At 42.2% G+C, this 21528-nt stretch overlaps 1 pseudogene across 1 annotated transcript in view; it reads right to left on the bottom strand.

The window, feature by feature from the left end:
* The window catches only part of LOC311226407, a 155950-nt pseudogene that overhangs the window by 47391 nt on the left and 87031 nt on the right, over window positions 1-21528 (bottom strand). Inside the window, exons 6-9 of the transcript in view lie at window positions 15557-16084; window positions 5718-5842; window positions 5339-5498; window positions 81-192 (exon numbers count right to left, since the gene is read on the bottom strand). The product of the transcript in view is annotated as an uncharacterized misc_RNA (transcript). The remainder of the gene's footprint in view (window positions 1-80; window positions 193-5338; window positions 5499-5717; window positions 5843-15556; window positions 16085-21528) is intronic.

Here is a 21528-nt window from a genome sequence, read left to right on the forward strand (position 1 = left end):
TGTGTGTGTGTGTGTGTGTGTGTGTGTGTGTGTGTGTGTGTGTGTGTGTGTGTGTGTGTGTGTGGGTGTGTCGTCTATACCTGCGGCTGATGATGAAAACCGTTGCGGCGATCAGGAGCAGAATTCCAACGCCGCTGACTGACAGCAGTAGGAAGGCGGGGTTAACTCCTTCTCCAATCAGAGGGAAGGGATCTGGTGGGGGTGGGAGGGAGGGGTGGTCATCAGGTTATGGACAAAGGCTCATGTCTCGGATGCTAAGTGACTCAGTGGGGGGGACGTGGTGGGGTACAACGCCTGTGTAAACTGCCCCGGTGGAGTGTTATCAAATCAAATCAAATCAAATCAAATCAAATCAAATCAAATCTAATCTAATCTAATCAAATCAAATGTATTTGTAAGGCCCGACAACACACGTTAGTGTCCCCCATGGGGCCGGACACGTCTCCTTTAAACAAGTCAAGAAGAAACATCGCAATAAGTCAAGAACAAAACAAGAACACCATAAAGTCCAAATTATTTTTAAATAAATGCTAAATGAATGCAACACTCCCAGACATACCCCACGCGAAGGTAAGGAAAAACTCACTAAAAACCTAGCAATAGGAAAAAATGCACCACAGGCAATGTGGAGGAGAGAAACCTTAGAAGGGCCGTTCAAGGGGGGGGGGATCTCCCTTCTTAGATGTCGGTGATAGTAGTGTTGCTATAAAACAGGTGAACAGTTGGTAAGCATGCACTCATATGTGTAATGAAACACAGATAAGTGCATGCGATAGCAACTGAACATTTTGAAAGATTAAAGATAGAGCTGATAGCGATAGCAACTGAACATTTTGAATGTTATGAGTGTTATGGGGGGCACAACACCTCTGTGAACTGTCCCGGTGGAGGGTTATGGGGGGGCACAACACCTGTGTAAACTGCCCCGGTGGAGGGTTATGGGGGGCACAACACCTCTCTGAACTGCCCCGGTGGAGTGCTGTGGCTCCAGATTGAAGGAGCAGCGCTGACTATGTGTTATAATACACACCAATTGACCTGAACTCAAGCCCTGCCCTCTTTTCTCGTTCCTCCAATCACCATTCAATTCTCGCAGGATATATTATGATGGGCGTGTCCTCTCCTCGACTTAGCCTCCTTGTCATGAACCAAGGAAATTATAAAAGAGGGAAGAGTCATCACGTCGTCAGAATACCAGCCGTTCGGGGGCGGCTGATTGGCGCAGTGGACAAGGTGCTCGCCTCTAACGCAGGAGATGCTGGGTTCGAGCCCAGCTCTCGGGCGTTGCTACCGGCTGGCTGGTCGTTCATACTAACACAATTGGCAGTGTTAGAGGGTGGGAAAAGCCGGTGGGTGGGGATTTGACGTTGTGGACAGCGACTCCTACAGGTCGGTTTGGTGACGCCGGTGCGGCGGAAACAGGAAGTATCGGGGGCAGCGTGAGCCTCCCACGCGTTACTCCTCCTCGCCACTGAGAGTTCGAGCTGCTGCGGTGAAAAGATGCGACAGGCTGCCTCCTCGTGTCCCGGAGGGGACACGTGATGCAAGGCTTCTGTCTCACTACAACCGACCTGTGGGAGGCATAGTCTAGCAACGATCAAGACAGGGGAGGGAAGAATTGGATATACGAAATTGGGATGGGAGAAAAATAGAAAATGGGGAGAAAAAGTGGATAAATTTTTTTTTTTAAATACCAGCCGTTCTATGCTCTGCTTGGTGTCAGACTTTGGCAGCCAGTTCTATTGAAGCCTGTATTAAAATTAGTGGTGGGACTCGATTAAAAAACGTTAATCAAATTAATTCGAGACTTTATAGTTAATTCATCTAAATTAATCGCATTTTAAACACATATCTATATTTGATGCAAAAAGCAAACATTTTCAATTGAAATGTATTTTGGTATACGAGTGAATCAATGAATATACATTATCCATAAGTTTAAGCAGTAAAATCTTGTTTATTAGCTACTACACAGACCGAAAGATAAATGCAATTTTTAACAAAGTGCAGCACTTTCAGTAATAATATATACTGTATATAGCGCAAAGGACCTTTTGTAAACTCAAGCACTTTCGAGGTCAAAGTAAAACACAGTACTTTCAAGTACATTCCAGAACAGTTAACCATTGAAAAAAAAACATCTTGATTGATCTCAATTTCTCTTATTTTTCCAATATTCTGTATGAACAAACCAGACTAAGAAAAAATGATTGGCTCTGCTCTGTCGAGCACCAGAGCACTGTTAGCCCCCTCTCCATCCTCTGAATCAGAGTCTGAACTTGTCACTGATAAAGTTTCCCTGTAAAAAAAAATTATAAAGAGCAATAAAATGTGAAAACATTTATTATGTTACATTTTTGTTGCTTTAGTTATTTTGTTGTTAATTAATCTAAACGAACGTGATAAAGTCCCAGCCCTAATTAAAATTCTAAATACACCAGCTAATCTGAGGAAATAATACATAAACCAATATATCAAATGTTATAGCTATAGTTCACAATGTTACAAATTACAGATGATTCTGACATCCTGTGATGATGAGCCTTCCTTCTTTTATAGTTTATCCTTTCCATGAACCAGGACGTGGGGGGGATGTGTTCGTGAACAGGCCCAATCTCAAATCATACAAGACGTCCTCAATAGATTTGTGGAGGGACACGATTCCAGGGCAGTCGTATGGGGAACAGCGTTCTACTTGATCAACAACAGTCCCCCACAGTGTCACGGTGGGGAGCCTCTTATTGTTTTCTGTATGAATATAAAAATAGAGAGCACACACACACACTAGATACGCTTCCATGAATATTTATTGGTATTACCACCATGCGTGATGTTTCAAGGGCTACGCTCTTCTTCAGCCCAATAGGACTGGGGGAGTGAGGTTCTGCACATGTGATTCCCCTCCATTGTAGCCGCCCACTGGAGATCAAAACTAGTGAGTATTACAGCCAAACCGCATTGTGGAGGTGTAGTTGTGTCTTGGACGGGGATGTGGTGGGGATTGATGTTAATAGGGTGTTTGGGGGACTGGCTGTTCTGGGGGGGGGGGAGTATGTGCCGAAAAGTGACTATAGCTCAGCTGAGAAAGTGCCGACCGACTTGGTATTGGTCTCTCCGTGATCAGGAGACTCAGGCGTATAAAACGATCTATTGGATCATGTCTCCAGCGCCCCCACAGCTGTAGCTACAACCACTTATGTCAAGGCTCTAATCAACACTCATTCATTTGATCCCCCCCACTCTCTCCCAAGAGCTCAAAATACTGGAAGTGTTTTGCGGTGGTCTCTATGCCTCTGCATGCCTCGGTACACTTCGACCGATCACAAGAGCACAACTACTTTGACGTTTGCGTTATTCCGGCTCATTCTCGTTTGTTTTCGCGGCATTCACCGCCATCTTTGTTTTTATTCATTCCTCGGGGGCCATGAATAAAACATTCAAAACATGAAAACTACGGTTTTTAAAAACAAAAACGAGTCAGGTAATCATGAGTATATATAATTCCAACAGTCAATTTTGGTTTCATAACATCGTCCTCTCAGCTCCGCAGCGTTCCCTTGCAACTGGTCTTCAAATGCCGAAGGCATATTATGGGTACTGTAGTAGTTACCATGGAAACAAGTAATTTTTTCTTCTTTTTGTCAAATGCAGAAATGTAATTATGCTCAACTCTGCTCTCGTCAAATGTCAGACCAACTGAATAAGTGGAGCCGTATAAACACAATTATTTTCTAAACGTAGTTATAAGTGAAATTGAATTTCTCAATATCTATTTTATCTTGTGACAAAGTCTCAGAGTTCAATCTTGCTCTGGGTATAAAGAATTGCAGTTCTACTAAACCAATGGATAGTCAAAAAACTTTTTCTCAGTTCCACTGTTTGCGTAGTGACTGCGGTTAGCTCCCGCAGGGCAGTGTAACACCAGTGAATGTTCAAGGGGGCGTTATCTGATGTGCGGAATCTATTCTTCTGTCCAGCACCTATAGTATTTATCGTTCGGATGCGTGTGCTTTTTGAAAATGTTTTTCTATACCTTTTTGTATACATGCTTGTCTGGACACGAAACATGAATAGACTTTGATCAAAAAGAGCAGTAGAATAGAATAGAATAGAATAGAAATCCTTTAATAATCCAGAGGGAAATTCGGCACTAAACAGATCGCTCACATTGAACAACAATAATCATTCAGGTAGTCAATAGGACTAAAATAATAATAATAATAATAATAATAATAATAATAATAATAATAATAATAATAATAATAATAATAATAATAATAATAATAATAATAATAATAATAATAATAATAATAATATAATAATAATAATAATAATAATAATAATAATAATAATAATAATAATAATAATAATAATAATAATAATAATAATAATAATAATAATAATAATAATAATAATAATAATAATAATAATAATAATAATAATATAATAATAATAATAATAATAATAATAATAATAATAATAATAATAATAATAATAATAATAATAATAATAATAATAATAATAATAATAATAATAATAATAATAATAATAATAATAATAATAATAATAATAATAATAATAATAATAATAATAATAATAATAATAATAATAATAATAATAATAATAATATAATAATATTAAAAATAAGAATAAAATAGACTAAAGAATAAAATACGGTCCGGGATATACATTCTGGTATGTATGTATGTAACGGTTGTCACATCGCCACCTGTGTTGCACTATCGCAGGACCTTAGCATGTCTTTTCTTACCATGCTTTTTGTAAAAATGTATGTACATTATGTACATGTTATGTCTTGTTCTTATTACTTATAGTATTGCACAAATGTCTTATCCTCATTCCTATTCTTATTACTTGTATTATTGAACGGGCATGACCCCCCCCCCGCATTTCACTGTATATGCTTGTATGCCGTGACAAATAAAACTCTTGACTTGACTTGACAATGACCTTAAACTTCGATGCCCCGAGGGAGTTTCGAACCCGTGGGCTGCCACGCCGCGGGCAACAACACAGACCGCTAAACCAAGAGGTGAACTCACTGCTTTGCAACGTGTCTGTGTCTTTTGGAGGATGAGAGTTTAACCCATAGAGCACCGCTACTCGCCACAGTCACTTCACAACCCTAACCCACAGTCACTTCACAACATCTGAAGTCCATCGTGACTGCGCCTCGCTGCACCATCCGTTACACATACATTCTAAAATCTTAAATATAAACTATACAGCCCAAAAATATACAGAAATATACAGTCAAATGTACAGTAATAATAAGTGTAAAAATGTAGCAGAGCGACGCCTCCGGTCATCAACGCACCTGAGTTGGTGGCGAACTCGAACGGAGCGCTGAACTCTCCGTAGCCGGCGGCGGTGCGGGCGCGCACGTGGAACACGTACACGGTGAGGGTGTTGAGGCCGGTGACGTCGGCGGCGCGAGACAGCGTCCTCATGACGCGGTAGGACCTCTCCTTCTGGTCCTGATTGGCCCATGTGGGGGGGGGGGGGGGGGGGGGGGGGGGAAGGGGGCGGAGAGAAACCAGAGGGCTGCTTGTGAATCACTGAACATCTTTTTCATTTCACTGCGAAGGAAAATACAGATCGATCGTCGCCGCGTCGTCAATGTGTATATTGGCGTCTCGGTTTAACCGTCTCTGAGCCGCGTCGCCCAGGTGTGTGGGCGGGGGGGGGGGTCTCACCTTTTCGTAGAACTTGACCTCGTACTCCAGGATGACCCCGTTCGGTCGGTACGGCTGTTGCCACGACAACGACAGGCTGTGTCTGGTGACGTCGTTGGCTTGTATGGACGTGACCGGAGAGGGAGCTGGGAGGGGTGAGAGAGAGAGAGAGAGAGAGAGAGAGAGAGAGAGAGAGAGAGACAGAGAGAGAGAGAGAGAGACAGAGACAGAGACAGAGACAGAAGACAGAGATGATGAGAAGAGAGAGAAAGACATAATTAAAATGACTTTATTTATATGGCGCTTTAAACACAAGACAGGTCTGATCCAAAGTGCTTTACACAATAGAACAGAGGTCAAAAGCTAGTTGTTCATCAACGTTTTTAATCTGGATAGATGAGGAGGATCTGGGTGGTGGTTCCACAGTGTTGAGGCGGCTCCTGGAGAGAGACTCTGTCTGAGACTGTGGAGCCAGCAGCCTCTGAGCAGAATCAAGTCCAGTCCAGTCAGCTTTATCTACATGTGACCGATCGTATGTTACTCCTCTGCGTTGTGTTAAATGTCAATTCCCCGAGGGAGTTTCGAACCCGGGTCGGCCGCACCGCGGGCGACAGCATAGACCGCTATACCAAGAGGTGAATTCACTTCTACAGTATGTGTCTTTTAACCCTTGTGCATGCCTAGCAATGGTGGAGCTCACTGGGCTTAAGAGATGAAATGATACATCATGTTTAAAGCCATATAATTTTAACTGTTTACTATTTTTAAAACATTTTTTTACCCATGTTTAACATTCATAGCCTATTCTCAAGATATCTGTAAAAAATTACACATATTTTCGAATTTTAACCACTTAAATTAGTGTTTGTTTGATACCACGTCAGTTTTTATTGAAAAAAAACGGATAAACCGCCATATTCACCATATATCAATTATTTTTTTCCACTACTTTACAGCATATCAAAACGGGACAAAATTCCTGTGAATAAGAATCTGCCATTATAAAAAAGAAAGGTTGACTATTTCGGTCAGAAATAGCGGTCAGAAATAGCCGTTAGTAAGCGTTAGTAAGCACCGGTTAGTACTAATCTATTACTAAAAGGTATGTATTGTATGTATTTTGAATGCCTGGTGTAATTATTCTGTTTATTTATCGATATATGATGTGAAAATTAGAGATTAGAGATAAAAAAAAAAAAAATTAGACTTGCGGTTTTATGGCGGTTTTATAGCGGTTTTATTAACATTGAAGTGGATGGGAGTAGAAAAAGGGACTAGGGGTGAACAAGTCACAAAATCTGTAACTATTTTTCTAGAGTGTTTCATGTTATAAGCTTTTCACACAATGAACATATATGTAAAATTAAGATATTTACCCAATTTCATGAAATAATAATAAACACAGACACCGCTGTGCTCACACACACGCTCAAAATATTTCAAAAAAGTAGAAAAAGACCCCAGGGGTGCACAAGGGTTTTAAGGGGAAGTGATTTTAACTCGCAGTACCGCTTACTGCCACAGTCACTTCACAACACACGTCCATGGATATGACTCACGGACCTCCGTTACATAATATAGCACATTTAGAATGACTAAAAGCCAACCAAAATGCGGTATAGGACATGATATAAAAAAACATGTAGAATGCAGTAACAAATTAAATACACTAAAATGACAGAAAAGGGTATAGTACACTTAAGAAAACAAGAGCAATGTGCAATATAAAAGAGACAAGAAGAAAAGGTTGGAGTGGAACTTTGTACAAGCCCTTTGGGCTTCGTTCCCTCCTAGCACTGTTTTAGTTTAAATAATGTGCTAAATAAATAAACTAAACTAAACTAAAACTAAACTAAAAGATAAAAAGTCCAGAGCAACAGCAAACGTAATGTACAGGTGGCAGGCTAACTCTGGCCAGGGGAAAAAAAGTGCGTTTTAAGCAGCGGTTTAAAAGCCTCTAGGCTCTGGGCAGATCTAATGTGGGGTGTGGGGGGGGGGGGGGGGGGGGGGGGGGGGCTGTTCCAGAGCCGGGGGGCAGCAGCAGTGAAGGCTCGGTCTCCCCTGGTGTTGAGCCTGGTCCTGGGCACCTCCAGCAGCAGCTGGTCAGCAGACCTTAGGGCTCTGGATGATGGGGTGTGGTGGCGCAGGAGCTCAGCCAGGTATAATGGAGGCTATGGAGCGCCAGCCCATTTAGTGCTTTAAAAACAGTCAGCAGTCATTTACAATCAATGTGGAAACGGACGGACGGACGGGGGAGCCAGTGGAGTGAAGCCAGGACTGGTGTGATGTGGTCACGCTTTTTGGTACCAGTGAGAAGACGGGCAGCCGCATTTTGGACCAGTTGTAGGCGACGGAGCAGCGACTGGTCAATGCCAACCAGTGATGCCAGTAACTAGTTACTCTAATCTGATTACTTTTTTCAGTAAATAGTCATCTAACTTGTTACTTTTTTACAAGCCAGTAATCTGATTACAGTTACTTTTCCAAGTGGCTGTGCGTTACTATTTAGTTACTATCTCACAATGCTGATGATGAGAGAGCCAGGGGTACAGTCGGCTAGACCGGAGATGGGACGTGCGCTCGCGCTCGCACGCACGCACATGTTTACGTTTATAGTTGATTTTAGAATGGCTTCAGCATGAAGTTAAATCAACTATCCAGTTCGTTTTATAGTGTAATTTGGCTACTTGAGAGAGAGAGTGAGAGAGTGAGAGTGAGAGATTCATGTTACGTGCGACTTGCGGATGGCAACTGATGGCTAATGACGTCTCATGATGAGCTGTCTGAGCAGCCAATCATGATTTATGACATTATGCACTTTCAATAAAGCATTATTAAAAAAAAAAAAAAAACTGTTGTCATTCTTATGTTGTGGCAGCAGCAGGTAGGACGACTTCGTAACCTAGTTACTTTCAAAGTAACTAAGTTACTTTGATAATCAAGTAATCAGTAAAGTAACTAGATTACTTTTTAACGGAGAAATCAGTAATCAGTAATCAGATTATTTTTACAAGTAATCTGTAGCATCACTGATGTCAATATACAGCGCATTGCAGTAATCTAGCCGGGTTGAAATGAAGGCATCAGGATTACCCTCTCCAGATCCTTCTGGGAGAGATAGGCTTTGGTCTTATCCAGGAGTCTGAGGTGGGGGGGGGGGGGGGGGAAATGGTTTTAACCACCGAGCTAACCTGTCAAATTCAAAAGTATACTGTCGAAGATTACTCCAAGGTTTCTGACAGAGGAGCGGATATTGGAGCCCAGAGGAAACTGAGGGATCTAGCAGATGTTACGGTGACACAGGCTCAGTCAGGTGGAGCAGCTCGACCGCGAGAGGCTTTATGAACCAAGCAGTTTAATCTCTACAGGCCTCTAGAATCTACAGGGAGCTGACACGTGATACTGGAGGTGACAGTGATACAGATGTAGGCCGAGTTACAGCACCACAGGCATGAATAGGTCTCTCCAGGTCAGAGAAAGGAAGAGATCAAGTTACACACACACGCGCGCGCGCGCGCGCGCGCTCGCACACACACACACACACACGCACACACACACACACACACACACACACACACACACACACACGCACACACACACACACACACACACACACACACACACACACACACGCACACACACACACACACACATAAAAAACACACATACACACACACACGCACACACACACAAATAATATATATATACACAGACACACACACACACACACACACACACACACACACACATACACACACACACATACATTTACACACATACACGTACACAAATGTACACACACACACACACACACACACATAAAAAACACACATACACACACACACGCACACACACACAAATAATAGAACACAGATACACACACACACACACACATAAAATAACACACACACACACACACACACACACACACACTCACACACATAAAATAACACGCACACACACACACATACACACACACACACACACACACACACACACACACACACACACACACACACACACACACACACACACACACACACGCAACCATTAGGTCCACACATGTGGCCTAATGCATCTATAAATTCAACTGTAGGTTTACAGCACATTCAAAATTCATGACAAAATGTAGCCATGAAAAACCATCTCATTTCCCAGCAGCTTACTGTTTACCATGAGGACGCCATGATGATATTTTCTCTCTTGAGAAAGAAAGGTTGGTTCTGAGGTGCAGCTGGATGCACAGTATTTTCACATGTTTTCCAACATATTTTCCAATGTGTTTTTGGAACAATTCACATGTGATTCATATATGGCTCCACTTGTTGCTTACATGCCAACATGTGATAATATGAGAAAAGAAAGTTGTGGATTATATGATTTGACACCAGTCATTTTCATTGTATCACTTCTCATAATCATCACATGCAAATATGTAAGCTTTAGCACAAGTGGTCTCATGTAACAAGGACACAGTGTCAGAGGTGAAAAGCATTATTTCCAATGAGCTGCCACTAGGGGCAGAGTGGCTAACCGTGAGGTACTGCATGAGTGAGTGAGTGACAACGCCACTCTGTACTGTACTGTATCTAAAAAGATTTTGCTTTTGAAATGCATGTGAACAAAACACAAACACGTTAAATCTGCATGGCTTTTCTGTACGCAACAACATTAATGGTTGTGGTGTTCTTTTGTTAAAATAAGGGTTAAATAGCTCTATATTCTGACATTCATCACTGATATAGAGTGTTTGGTCAGTAACATGGGTCTCCCAGTCCCTCCGCTCTGCAGTAAACACTAAATAAATGTTTCTGGTATCCCGTTCCTACTTCATCCAATCAGGAGAGAGAACCCTAGATATTTTCTTTACTTATTTCAAGAAATCTTACCAATGCACATTTGCTTACTGCACCAGCACATTACTTTACTAGGACACATTTGCTTAAAAACTAGTTTTTATTTCTTATTTTTGTCAGACCATTTTTGCAGTGTGTGAGTTCTCTCTCCTGATTGGATGAAGTGGGAAACGGGATACCAGGAAATGTATGTTGTGTTTACTGCAGAGCGGAGGGACTGGGAATGAAATATAAGTATAAAAACTAAAATATATCTGTTCATTTGACATACAGTATATATATACAAAATATAATAAAAAATACAACAAAAAGAGAAACAGATAAACAAATCATAGTGTACCGTAAAAGGAGTAGGAAGAAGTATACACGTTTCTTTTTAATTCCTACCCCTTTTTAACTATTCATCACAAATTATATAATTGTATTCTATTGTTAATTATATGTATAAATGCAGTATCTCTATATAATCAAATACATTTACATATAAATAAATGTATATAAATATACATATAAATATATACTATCTTTTTTTATAACATTTAAAAAAAAGTTTTACATGGAATATAAAACAAAACATGACAACACACAATATAATAATAATAATAGACACGACTTCACAAAACAATAATAATACTAATAATAAATATATAATACTAAATAAATATTTATAAATCTAATCAAATCAAATCAAATTGATTTGTAAGGCCTGACCACACACGTTAATGTTCCCCATGGGCCGGACACGTCTTCTTTAAGTCAACAAGTCAAGAAGAAACATCAAAATAAATCAAGAACAAAGACAAAAACACCCGGAAATCTGTATAAAAAAGAAATCTATATCAGTGATGAGTGTCCGGCTAATTATTTTAACACGTAGAGACCACTTGTTTTTAACACAGATATAGGGCTGGGCGATATGGCCTAAAAATAAAATCTCCGATTTGTTCACACCACATCAGATTTATGATTTTAATCGATTTTCTTCTCTTAAAAACTAGAAACTCCAAGGAAATCATTCAAATAAGCTTTGCTTTTATTTGACACAAGATGAATTTCCCTATTGGGATTGAAGTGCAAACCTAACTTTCACCAATCTTCACTTAAAAAAAAAGTATTAATATATATATATATATATAAATAAAAGGTTACTCTTGATCAAACAAAGATGAATGTCCCTATTGGGATTAATAAAGTGCAAATCTAACTTTCACCAAACATCACTTTTTAGCTTTTTGTAAAATAAAAGGTGACTCTTGAAAAATAATAATAATATATATATTTTTTTTTATCGATTTTCATTTTTTTTTAATCGTCCTACATCATGAATTCCAATAGCCCTTACACAGAAAGCACCTCCTCCAACCGTTCCAAACAGCAGAAGGTGCGGAGAAGGCTGTCCACACAGCGACCAGCTGAACAGGTACTGTATCTACACACCGCCCCCTTATCAGAGCATGTTTGCCGACAATCACGGAGGGTGACCTGGGACACATGAGAAGTGACCTGAATCACATTCCTTCCTGTTCCACCGGGACCATCGTCCACTCCTTCCTCTCCCTTCCTCCCTCTCTCTCTCTATCTCTCTGTTGTCTTCTTCCATCTCTCTCTCTCTCTACCCCCGTTTGTCCTGCTTGAGGCTGGTTTAGATATCATGATATCAGGCCATATGGCAGGTGAAGGCAGCCTTGGGGTTGACAGGCCCCAGACACACACACACACACTCTCTGGGGGCCGAACGCAAAAAACTCTAAAGTTATTTCCCCCGGGGGGGCCGCTGGAACACAGGCAGGCGTGTCCGCTCTGAGCCAGCTGAGCTGGAACAGCACTCATGCGTACACTAAACACACCACACACACACACACACACACACACACACACACACACACACACACACACACACACACACACACACACACACACACACACACACACACACACACGCACACACACCCACACCCACACCCACACACCCACACGCACACGCACACACACACACACACACCCCCACACACACCCCCACACACACACACACACACACACACACACACCCACACACACACACGCACACACACACACCCACACACACCCACACACACCCACACAGAGACAAATAGGGAGTATGTCCAGGGCATGAAATGAAACACGTCATAAAGTTTCAGAGAGCTCTTTAAAGCACCGCGGTGGTCAAGTACGTTTCCTCTTACTGTACATACCACCAGCATGGTAAAAGGTAATAAATGGTATATGGTGGTGAATGGTAAATGGTGCATTTATAAAGCGCTGTTATCCAAGGCGCTTTACAGTTTTTGTTCCTCACGTTCACCCATTCACTCACACATTCACACACCGACGGCGGAGGCGGCCATGCGAGGCGCCCACCTGCGTGTAACGGAGGTCCGTGAGTAATGTCCACAGTCACGATAAACACGCGTGTTGAGAAGCGACTGTGGCGGTAAGCGGGCTGCGAGCGGTGCAGCGGTCTATGTTGACCCGTGTTCGACTCTCCCTCGGGGCATCGACATTTAACACACAACGCAGAGGAGTCACTTACGATTCTGTCACCTGCTCATCGGGTGCAATTAGGGGGTTACGTGTCTTCGCTCAAGGACACTTCGACACGCTGCCCGGGAGGAGCGGGAATCGAACCGGGAACCTTCCAACTATACCACGGACGACTGCTCTACCTCTACCTGAGTCACTTTGTAACTTTGTACCGCATGCTACAAATGTATTTGTACTTATAAATAAACAGAAATACTTCAGCACGACGTGCTGAAATGAAAGTCAAAATGCTGACATAACCTGTATCCGTTCGTATGACAAGTACAACACAGTGTGAGACTGAACGCGTGAAGCTCGCCGCTCTCTTACACCCCTTCCTGACAGGAGCGACGCGAGCGAGCGTGATTACGAAAATGATTAAAATGTATTCGTTTCAATCAGACTATCCTGACCTACCGCGAGCGACAGCGAACTGAGCGGCGATGTCGCTCCCCCCTCAAATATTCGCTCGCTGTGTCTCTAGTTGAGCGATTACCGGGCCGAGTCCCGCCCTAAACACTTTTTATTGGTCAAGAATCGCAGGCCAGTTCAGGTAACACACACACACACACACAGACACACTCGGACACGCGCGCCTCATATCAGGACAGTGTCGCGCGCGATTTCGTCTCAGTTCGCTCGCTCGCTCCCTGTCAGGAACCGGTGTTACGGAAATGTGCATTTCCCCCGAACCGCCACTAGGGGCAGATTGGCCGAGCGAGTGAATGAGTGAGTGACGGACGGACTGGTTGCTGTGTGAGTCAGTGACATTGCCAGTCACACAGCGGTGCTTCACACATAAACACATGGGCTCAAACACACACATGCCCGCACACGCGGCTCAAACACACACATGCCCGCACACGCGGGCTCAAACACACACTGCCCGTGCAGACAAACTCAAACACATACACGCCCGTGCACATTGGCTCAAACACACACATGCCCGTGCACACGGGCTCAAACACACACATGTCCGTGCACGTGGGTTCAAACACACACATGTCCGTGCACACAGGCTCAAACACACACATGCTCGTGCACGTGGGCTCAAACACACACAGCCTGTGCACATGGGCTCAAACACACACATGCCCGCGCACGTGCAATATATATACTGTATATAAAATTAAAAAGAATCACGGGAAATTCACTGTATTATTTTACAGATAACTTTTTTTTCTCCTTTAGTGCAAATGCCATAAAATACAGTAAATTACCTTTTATCAAAAAAAATATTAACCATTAAATAAAGGTTGTAATCTGTAAATGTATTTGATTTACTGTAATTTGATGGTAAGGAGCATGTTCAGTGCTAGGCTCACACTACCTAAATGCAGCACTGAACGGCACAGGAAGTCCTTCATTCCGACAGCCATCAGACTATACAATGCATCACTGTGCCTCACTGCATCACTGAGCACAGGGGGACAGTTTACCTCTTCCTGGACTCTTACTTTTGAAACAGCACTGTGCAATACTACACCTACTGTAGACATCAGATATTTTTTACTCTATTTATTTACTGATTATTTTATTCCATTTTTATTCCTTTTATTCTACTCTTATTTAGGCAATTTTGATTTGTTTTGTTATTCTTATCCGTGACACGTCTGTCTAAATGTTTATTAATGTTGAGGATTTTGCAGTGTAAAATTTCCCGCGGGATAATAAAAGTATTTCTATTCATTCTATTATTCTAAGTATTTGGCAACCGTTGCTGCCAGACATTTACTGTTTTTTTTTTTTTTACAGTATTCTCTTTTTACAGTGTAGGCTCAAACACACACACATGCCATATTGCCCATATTGCCCATGTTGTGTTCCCAGTGTCATGAACTCGGGTCACAGGACCACAGCCTCCCTGCTGACACACGTGGAGGATGGTGAATGGCAGCCAGTGTTGAGTTGACCCACTTGGTGACCGGGCCATATAGACCTGCATTGTGTTGCTGCTGCTGCTGCCGTCAACAGTCTGACTAACACATTCATCACAATACACACAAACAGATGCAGGCTGGGCAACATCAGGCATAGTTGCATGCTCACGCGCGCACACACACACACACACACACAGGCACACACACACACACACACACACACGCGCGCGCGCACGCACGCACGCACACACACACACACACACACACACACACACACACACACACACACACACACACACACACACACACACACACACACACACAGGCACACACACCACACACATGTGTATAAAAACAAATACAGATATCTCTCCCACATATTTACATCACTCTCCCTCTCTTTTACACACAAACAGTCTCTCTCTCTCTCTCTCTCTCTCTCTCTCTCTCTCTTACCAGCTTGTTGGTGGTGACGGTGACGGAAGCGCTCTGTCCAGCCCTGCGTCGCCGCCGGCCTGGGAGACCCCGTTGCGTCCTCCGGCCCCTGCGCCGCGGCCTGGGAGACCCCGTTGCGTCCTCCGGCCCCTGCGTCGCCGCCGGCCTGGGAGACCCGTTGCGTCCTCCGGCCCTGCTTCGTCGCTGGCCCGGGAGACCCCGTTGCGGGCGTGTATGACGAAGGTGTAGCGCGTGTGAGCCCTCAGCTCGCTCACCACCACTCTGGCCGTCCTCAGGCCCGTCTGGCTGGGAGAGAAGAGGACATCTCGCCACACGACACGCACGTCTGAGAGGAGGAGCCGGCGGAACCAGCAGAACCCAGGGAGGAGCCGACGAGAGCCGGAGCGCTGGCGGTCGCCGGCCTATAGTTCTGGACCACGCTCCTGTCGGACTGGACGTCAGGTCCCACGACGATCCCTGGCTCCGTGCTGCGCCTCGGGCCGGGAGAGCGTGTGATTATTCCCGCTGGACGCGGCGGCGGTCTGGGGGCAGATGAGACAGTCCAGGCCGTAGCTGGTGTCCGTTCTTCCCCCCAGCCTGCGGGGGGCGCTCCATTCCAGAACCACCGAGGTCTCGTTCACCACCGAGATCAGCTGCTGCGGGGCCGACGGAGGCTCTGTTGTGGGGGGGGGGGGGGGGGGAGGGGGAGGGGGGAGGGGGGAGGGGGGGGGGGGTGACAGGGAGGAGCGGGAGAGTAATAAAACTACCCCAAAAAGTTTGAGGCATTTACTTTTTGGGGGGTTGGGGGGGGGGGGGGGTTTGTTGGCAGGGGTTGAAATGCAGGCAGCTGGCATCAAATTGAAAAGCATACTGTTGGGAGATGTGATGTTGGCTCATGTATTTCCCTCTGCGGTGTGTCCTCCTCTGTTTCTCTTTATTTCAATATGTTGCTATGTATTCTGTGCGCGTGTGTGCACGTGTGTATGGTAGTGTGTGTCTGTGTGTGTGTGTGCGTATATGAATGTGTGTGTGTGTGTGTGCGTGCGTGGGGGTGTGCACTTTCGGTTTTCCCAGGCCGGGCCAACCATTGCTGTATATATAGGCATAATTAAGTTTACGACACACAGACCAAGGTCTCAGCCACTCACTCACTCACACAGAGAGAGAGAGAGAGAGAGAGAGAGAGAGAGAGAGAGAGAGAGAGAGAGAGAGAGAGAGAGAGAGAGAGAGAGAGAGAGAGAGAGAGAGAGAGACAGTGGGTGGAGGGGGATTTATTCGGTCTCATGTCTCTACTTATCACACCAGGACAGGGCATGGACGGTGTCTCTTAGTCATGCGTGACGGGGATCAGCGACACAGGGTGGCATGGAGACCAGTCTGAGTGTCCGCTGAGAGACAGAGACAGGGTGGGGACAGAATGTGTGTGTGCTGTCTTGAATTTAGATTCTATTTAAGTGTGTGTGTATATATAGGAGGTGTAGTGGTTACGTCCACCTCGCAAAAATTGCAACGTATTTCCCCCATTTCCCATTTTCTAAATCGTCTCGTTTAAAACAAATAAAGTGTGAACATTGGCACGGTGTACCTTTCTGTGCGTATCCATCCACAATCTATAGCTCACGCATGAAAATATTGGCAATTAATCGTAAAAAAAACAATTGCCGAATTTTATTTCAACCAAAAATGCTTCGACAATAATGTTAGTAATAGAAGGGAACTAGTTTTGTGCAAAAAATGGAAGATTTTCAATGTTCAGGAGGCAGAATTGTGATATCGGTTTTCAAAAGAAAAAAAATATATATATATATTTTCTTTTTTTACATTTATTTAACCTTTATTTACCCAGGCAAGCAAGTAAGAACAAATTCTTATTTAATTTATTGTCAAAAGTATGCATAATGTTATGTTAATTCCACAACAAGAGATATGTAATGTTAATTACCTGAAATGATTCCGTTAAACACTGCATATATCGGTATCGGTTGATATCGGTATCGGAAATTAAGAGTTGGACAATATCGGTATATCGGATATCGGTAAAAAAGCCAATATCGAAGATCCCTAATAGATCCCTATACGGGTGGACCTCGCGGGTGGTCCAAAGTGACGTCAGACTACACCTCCCTATAGGAGCAGGAAGGACAACCTCGCTGATGCCAGGCCAGTAAGTTGTAGCACTTTGAGATTCTAACAAATATAAAGTGCAGTACAAATTGAATCTATTATATTATTATTATTATTATTATTATTATTATTATTATTATTATTATTATTATTATTATTATTTTATTATTATTATTTTATATTATTATTATTATTATTATTATTATTATTATATTATTATTATATTATTATTATTATTATTATTATTATTATTATTATATTATATTATTATTATTATTATTATTATTATTATTATTATTATTATTATTATTATTATTATTATTATTATTATTATTATTATTATTATTATTATTATTATTATTATTATTATTTTATTATATTATATTATTATTATTATTATTATTATTATTATATTATTATTATTATTATATTATTATTATTATTATTATTATTATTATTATTATTATTATTATTAGTATATCGGACACAGAGAGAGAGAGAGATTATTCAAAAAGATAAAATTGAGATCAGAAGGTCAAAGGAACGGCGTAGCAATCAATTAGTTAAGCCTTGATTTGAGAATGTGAGGGGGGGGGATTCAGAGCAAAAATAAAAATAAATACAAATTAAAATTCACATAAGGTGCTCAAGGGTGACAAAACGGTGCACAAACACAAAGAAGACGCTTTTGGCAGAGGCGCTCCTTGCCTTTTAGGGGCCCCAAATTTATTTAGAGAGGGCCCCATCCCCTCTCGCCACATAATTAACCCTCTTGCCACTTGACGCTCTTTTACCCAAAGACAATTTAAGTTTTCTTGATTATCAATTTATCCATTTACCGAGATCCGTTTAAATACCACCCAGAGCCACATTTATACTGTAGCTACGTTAGCTAAGTATTTCAGTTACTGACACTGTGAGCCGTGTTTATACTGTAGCTACGTTAGCTAAGTATTTAAGTTACTGACACTGTGAGCCGTGTTTATACTGTAGCTACGTTAGCTAAGTATTTAAGTTACTGACACTGTGAGCCGTGTTTATACTGTAGCTACGTTAGCTAAGTATTTAAGTTACTGACACTGTGAGCCGTGTTTATACTGTAGCTACGTTAGCTAAGTATTTAAGTTACTGACACTGTGAGCCGTGTTTATACTGTAGCTACGTTAGCTAAGTATTAAGTTACTGACACTGTGAGCCGTGTTTATACTGTAGCTACGTTAGCTAAGTATTTAAGTTACTGACACTGTGAGCCGTGTTTATACTGTAGCTACGTTAGCTAAGTATTTCAGTTACTGACACTGTGAGCCGTGTTTATACTGTAGCTACGTTAGCTAAGTATTTAAGTTACTGACACTGGTGAGCCGTGTTTATACTGTAGCTACGTTAGCTAAGTATTTAAGTTACTGACACTGTGAGCCGTGTTTATACTGTAGCTACGTTAGCTAAGTATTTAAGTTACTGACACTGTGAGCCGTGTTTATACTGTAGCTACGTTAGCTAAGTATTTCAGTTACTGACACTTTACACCAGAACTAGGATTTACACCAGAACTGGGATTTACACCAGAACTAGGATTACATCAGAACTAGGATTTGACACCAGAACTAGGATTACATCAGAACTAGGATTTACACCAGAACTAGGATTTACATCAGAACTAGGATTTGACACCAGAACTAGGATTTACATCAGAACTAGGATTTACATCAGAACTAGGATTTACACAAGTCAAGTCAAGAGTTTTATTTGTCACGGCATACAAGTATACAGTGAAATGTGGGGGGCCTTGCCCACAACGATTGTGCATAATATAATAATACAATAATAAGAATCCAATAGGATGAGAATGCGACATTTGTGCAATAGTACACGTAATAAGAGTAAGACATATCAGGTATATATATGTACATGATTTTTACAAAAGCATGGTAAGACATGCTAGGTCCTGTGTATGGTGCAATACACTGTTAGCTACGGATGAGGCACTGGATCTTTATGTACACTGCTATACAATGCTATATTATACAATCTCCAGTTATACTATGCGTCCTTATGCTAGCTTTCTATCCATCTATTTACTATACAAGAACCACTCCGTTCTTGTTTTTAAAGTGACCTTTCATTGTGTAAAAGTGACCATAAGTGTGAGCGTGTGCAGCATGAGTGTGTGTGTGGGAGAGTTCAGTGTTCAAGGCTCTGATGGCCTGGGGGAAGAAACTGAGCCGAAGTCTCTCTGTCCTAGTTGCTGGTGTGCGCAGGCGTCTGCCTGACCGCAGCAGCTTGAACAGGCTGTTGTTGGGGTGGTGGGGTCTTTCATTCTTCTATACACCAGAACTAGGCTAAGTCTGAACTTCCACACAGCCAGCGCAACAGGCTGCAGTTAACTTTAAGTTAACTTTACACTGTGTGTGTCCTTGATTCATGTTCCCGTTGGTGGGGGCCCCTGGGGAGGGAGGCAGCAGGGCCCCTGCAGGACAGGTCAGTGCTGCGTTTCTAGTCCAGTCACCAACAGCAACCTTCTTTTTGTATCAATAAAATAATAATAATAATAATAATAATAATAATAATAATAATAATAATATAATAATAATAATAATAATAATAATAATAATAATAAATAATAATAATAATAATAATAATGCATTTTTAGGGCTGTCAAAATGAATGCTTTAACTTTGGAGATACATTTAAATGAGTTAAAGCATTAAAATAGATTAATCTAGATTAATCTATGGAGTGAAACATCTTCAATCTTAGCGCCGCGGATATAAGAAAGAGGTCTAGCTGAGTCAATGTTGATGGTTTTGTTTGTATTTCACAGGAGAGAACTGTATTCAAAGAAAGCTATTAAAATAGTCTTTGAATCTAAATATACTTTCTTTGTGTTGATTTTACATTAATTCCATGATTTTACTCAAGTAAATATCTGTTACAAGCTTCGGTCTTAAGTAGAAAAATGCTATTTTTAATCTAGATTCATCTAGATTAATTACAGAAAATTTTGAGATTAATTAGTAACTTTTCTTTATCTATTGACAGCACTAATAATAATACATTTTATTTATAAAGCGCTTTTTAAGAACCCAAGACGCTGACAATGAGCAAAACAAATGAACAGAGAAACAAAAGAACCACAGGGAATAAGCAACAGTATGAAGACGCAGGACATACAACCACGGGTAACAAGTAACGGATACAGAGTCCAGTGGGGAACAGTCAGGGAAGTAAGGAAACCAAGAGGAGGGGGGGGGCAGGAGAGGGAGAGAAAGTAGGGAAGGGGAGGGGAGGCGGCAGGTTGGAGGAGGGTGGTTATGGGTAGGGAAGGTTGTATGCTTGGGAGAACAGGTAGGTTTTGAGTCTGGATTTGAAGGTGGAGAGTGAGGCAGAGTCTCTGACGGTCTGAGGGAGGGTGTTTTGTTGTATTTTATATGTACAGATTCATGCGATTCATACGAAGTTACACCATAGGTTTAGTGTACGTTCTGGGTATTTACACTGTATTATAAAGTGTTTCCTGTTTCTCCAGTTCTCTTTCTTCCAACATGGCTGCCGGCAACCACTGGTAACCGATTTTCTAAACAAAATGGCTCATTCTGTGCAGCAGCGAGTGTTGCAAGTAAAAACATTGGAAAAGCACAACACTATACTGTTCCAAGTTCCGGCAATAACTTAGGACACATGTTCCTTACATTTGTGTTAAAATATGGCTCATGTATCGACACATGGTGACCGTGGTTTTCTCGGGGCATTCCAAACATTCCAGTGAAAGGCCTCTGCTGCCGGGGAGAATCTGGTAGCTCGCAGGGAGAGTCAGCCTCCCACGGATTGCAACCATACAACCGCTCTGCTCTGCGTCGATACGACTGTGGCTGATGGCTGTTCTGGCAATAGTAGAGTGCAACAAATTACGGACCTCCCCCTCCCCCCCCTCCCCCTCTCCTTCCACTGACGGGGGGGGGGGGGGGGGGGGGGGGCAGCGGAACCATGAAGACGGCA

This window comes from Notolepis coatsorum (genome assembly GCF_963971535.1).
Source record: "Notolepis coatsorum genome assembly, chromosome: 4".
NCBI classification, from domain to species: Eukaryota; Metazoa; Chordata; class Actinopteri; order Aulopiformes; family Paralepididae; genus Notolepis; species Notolepis coatsorum.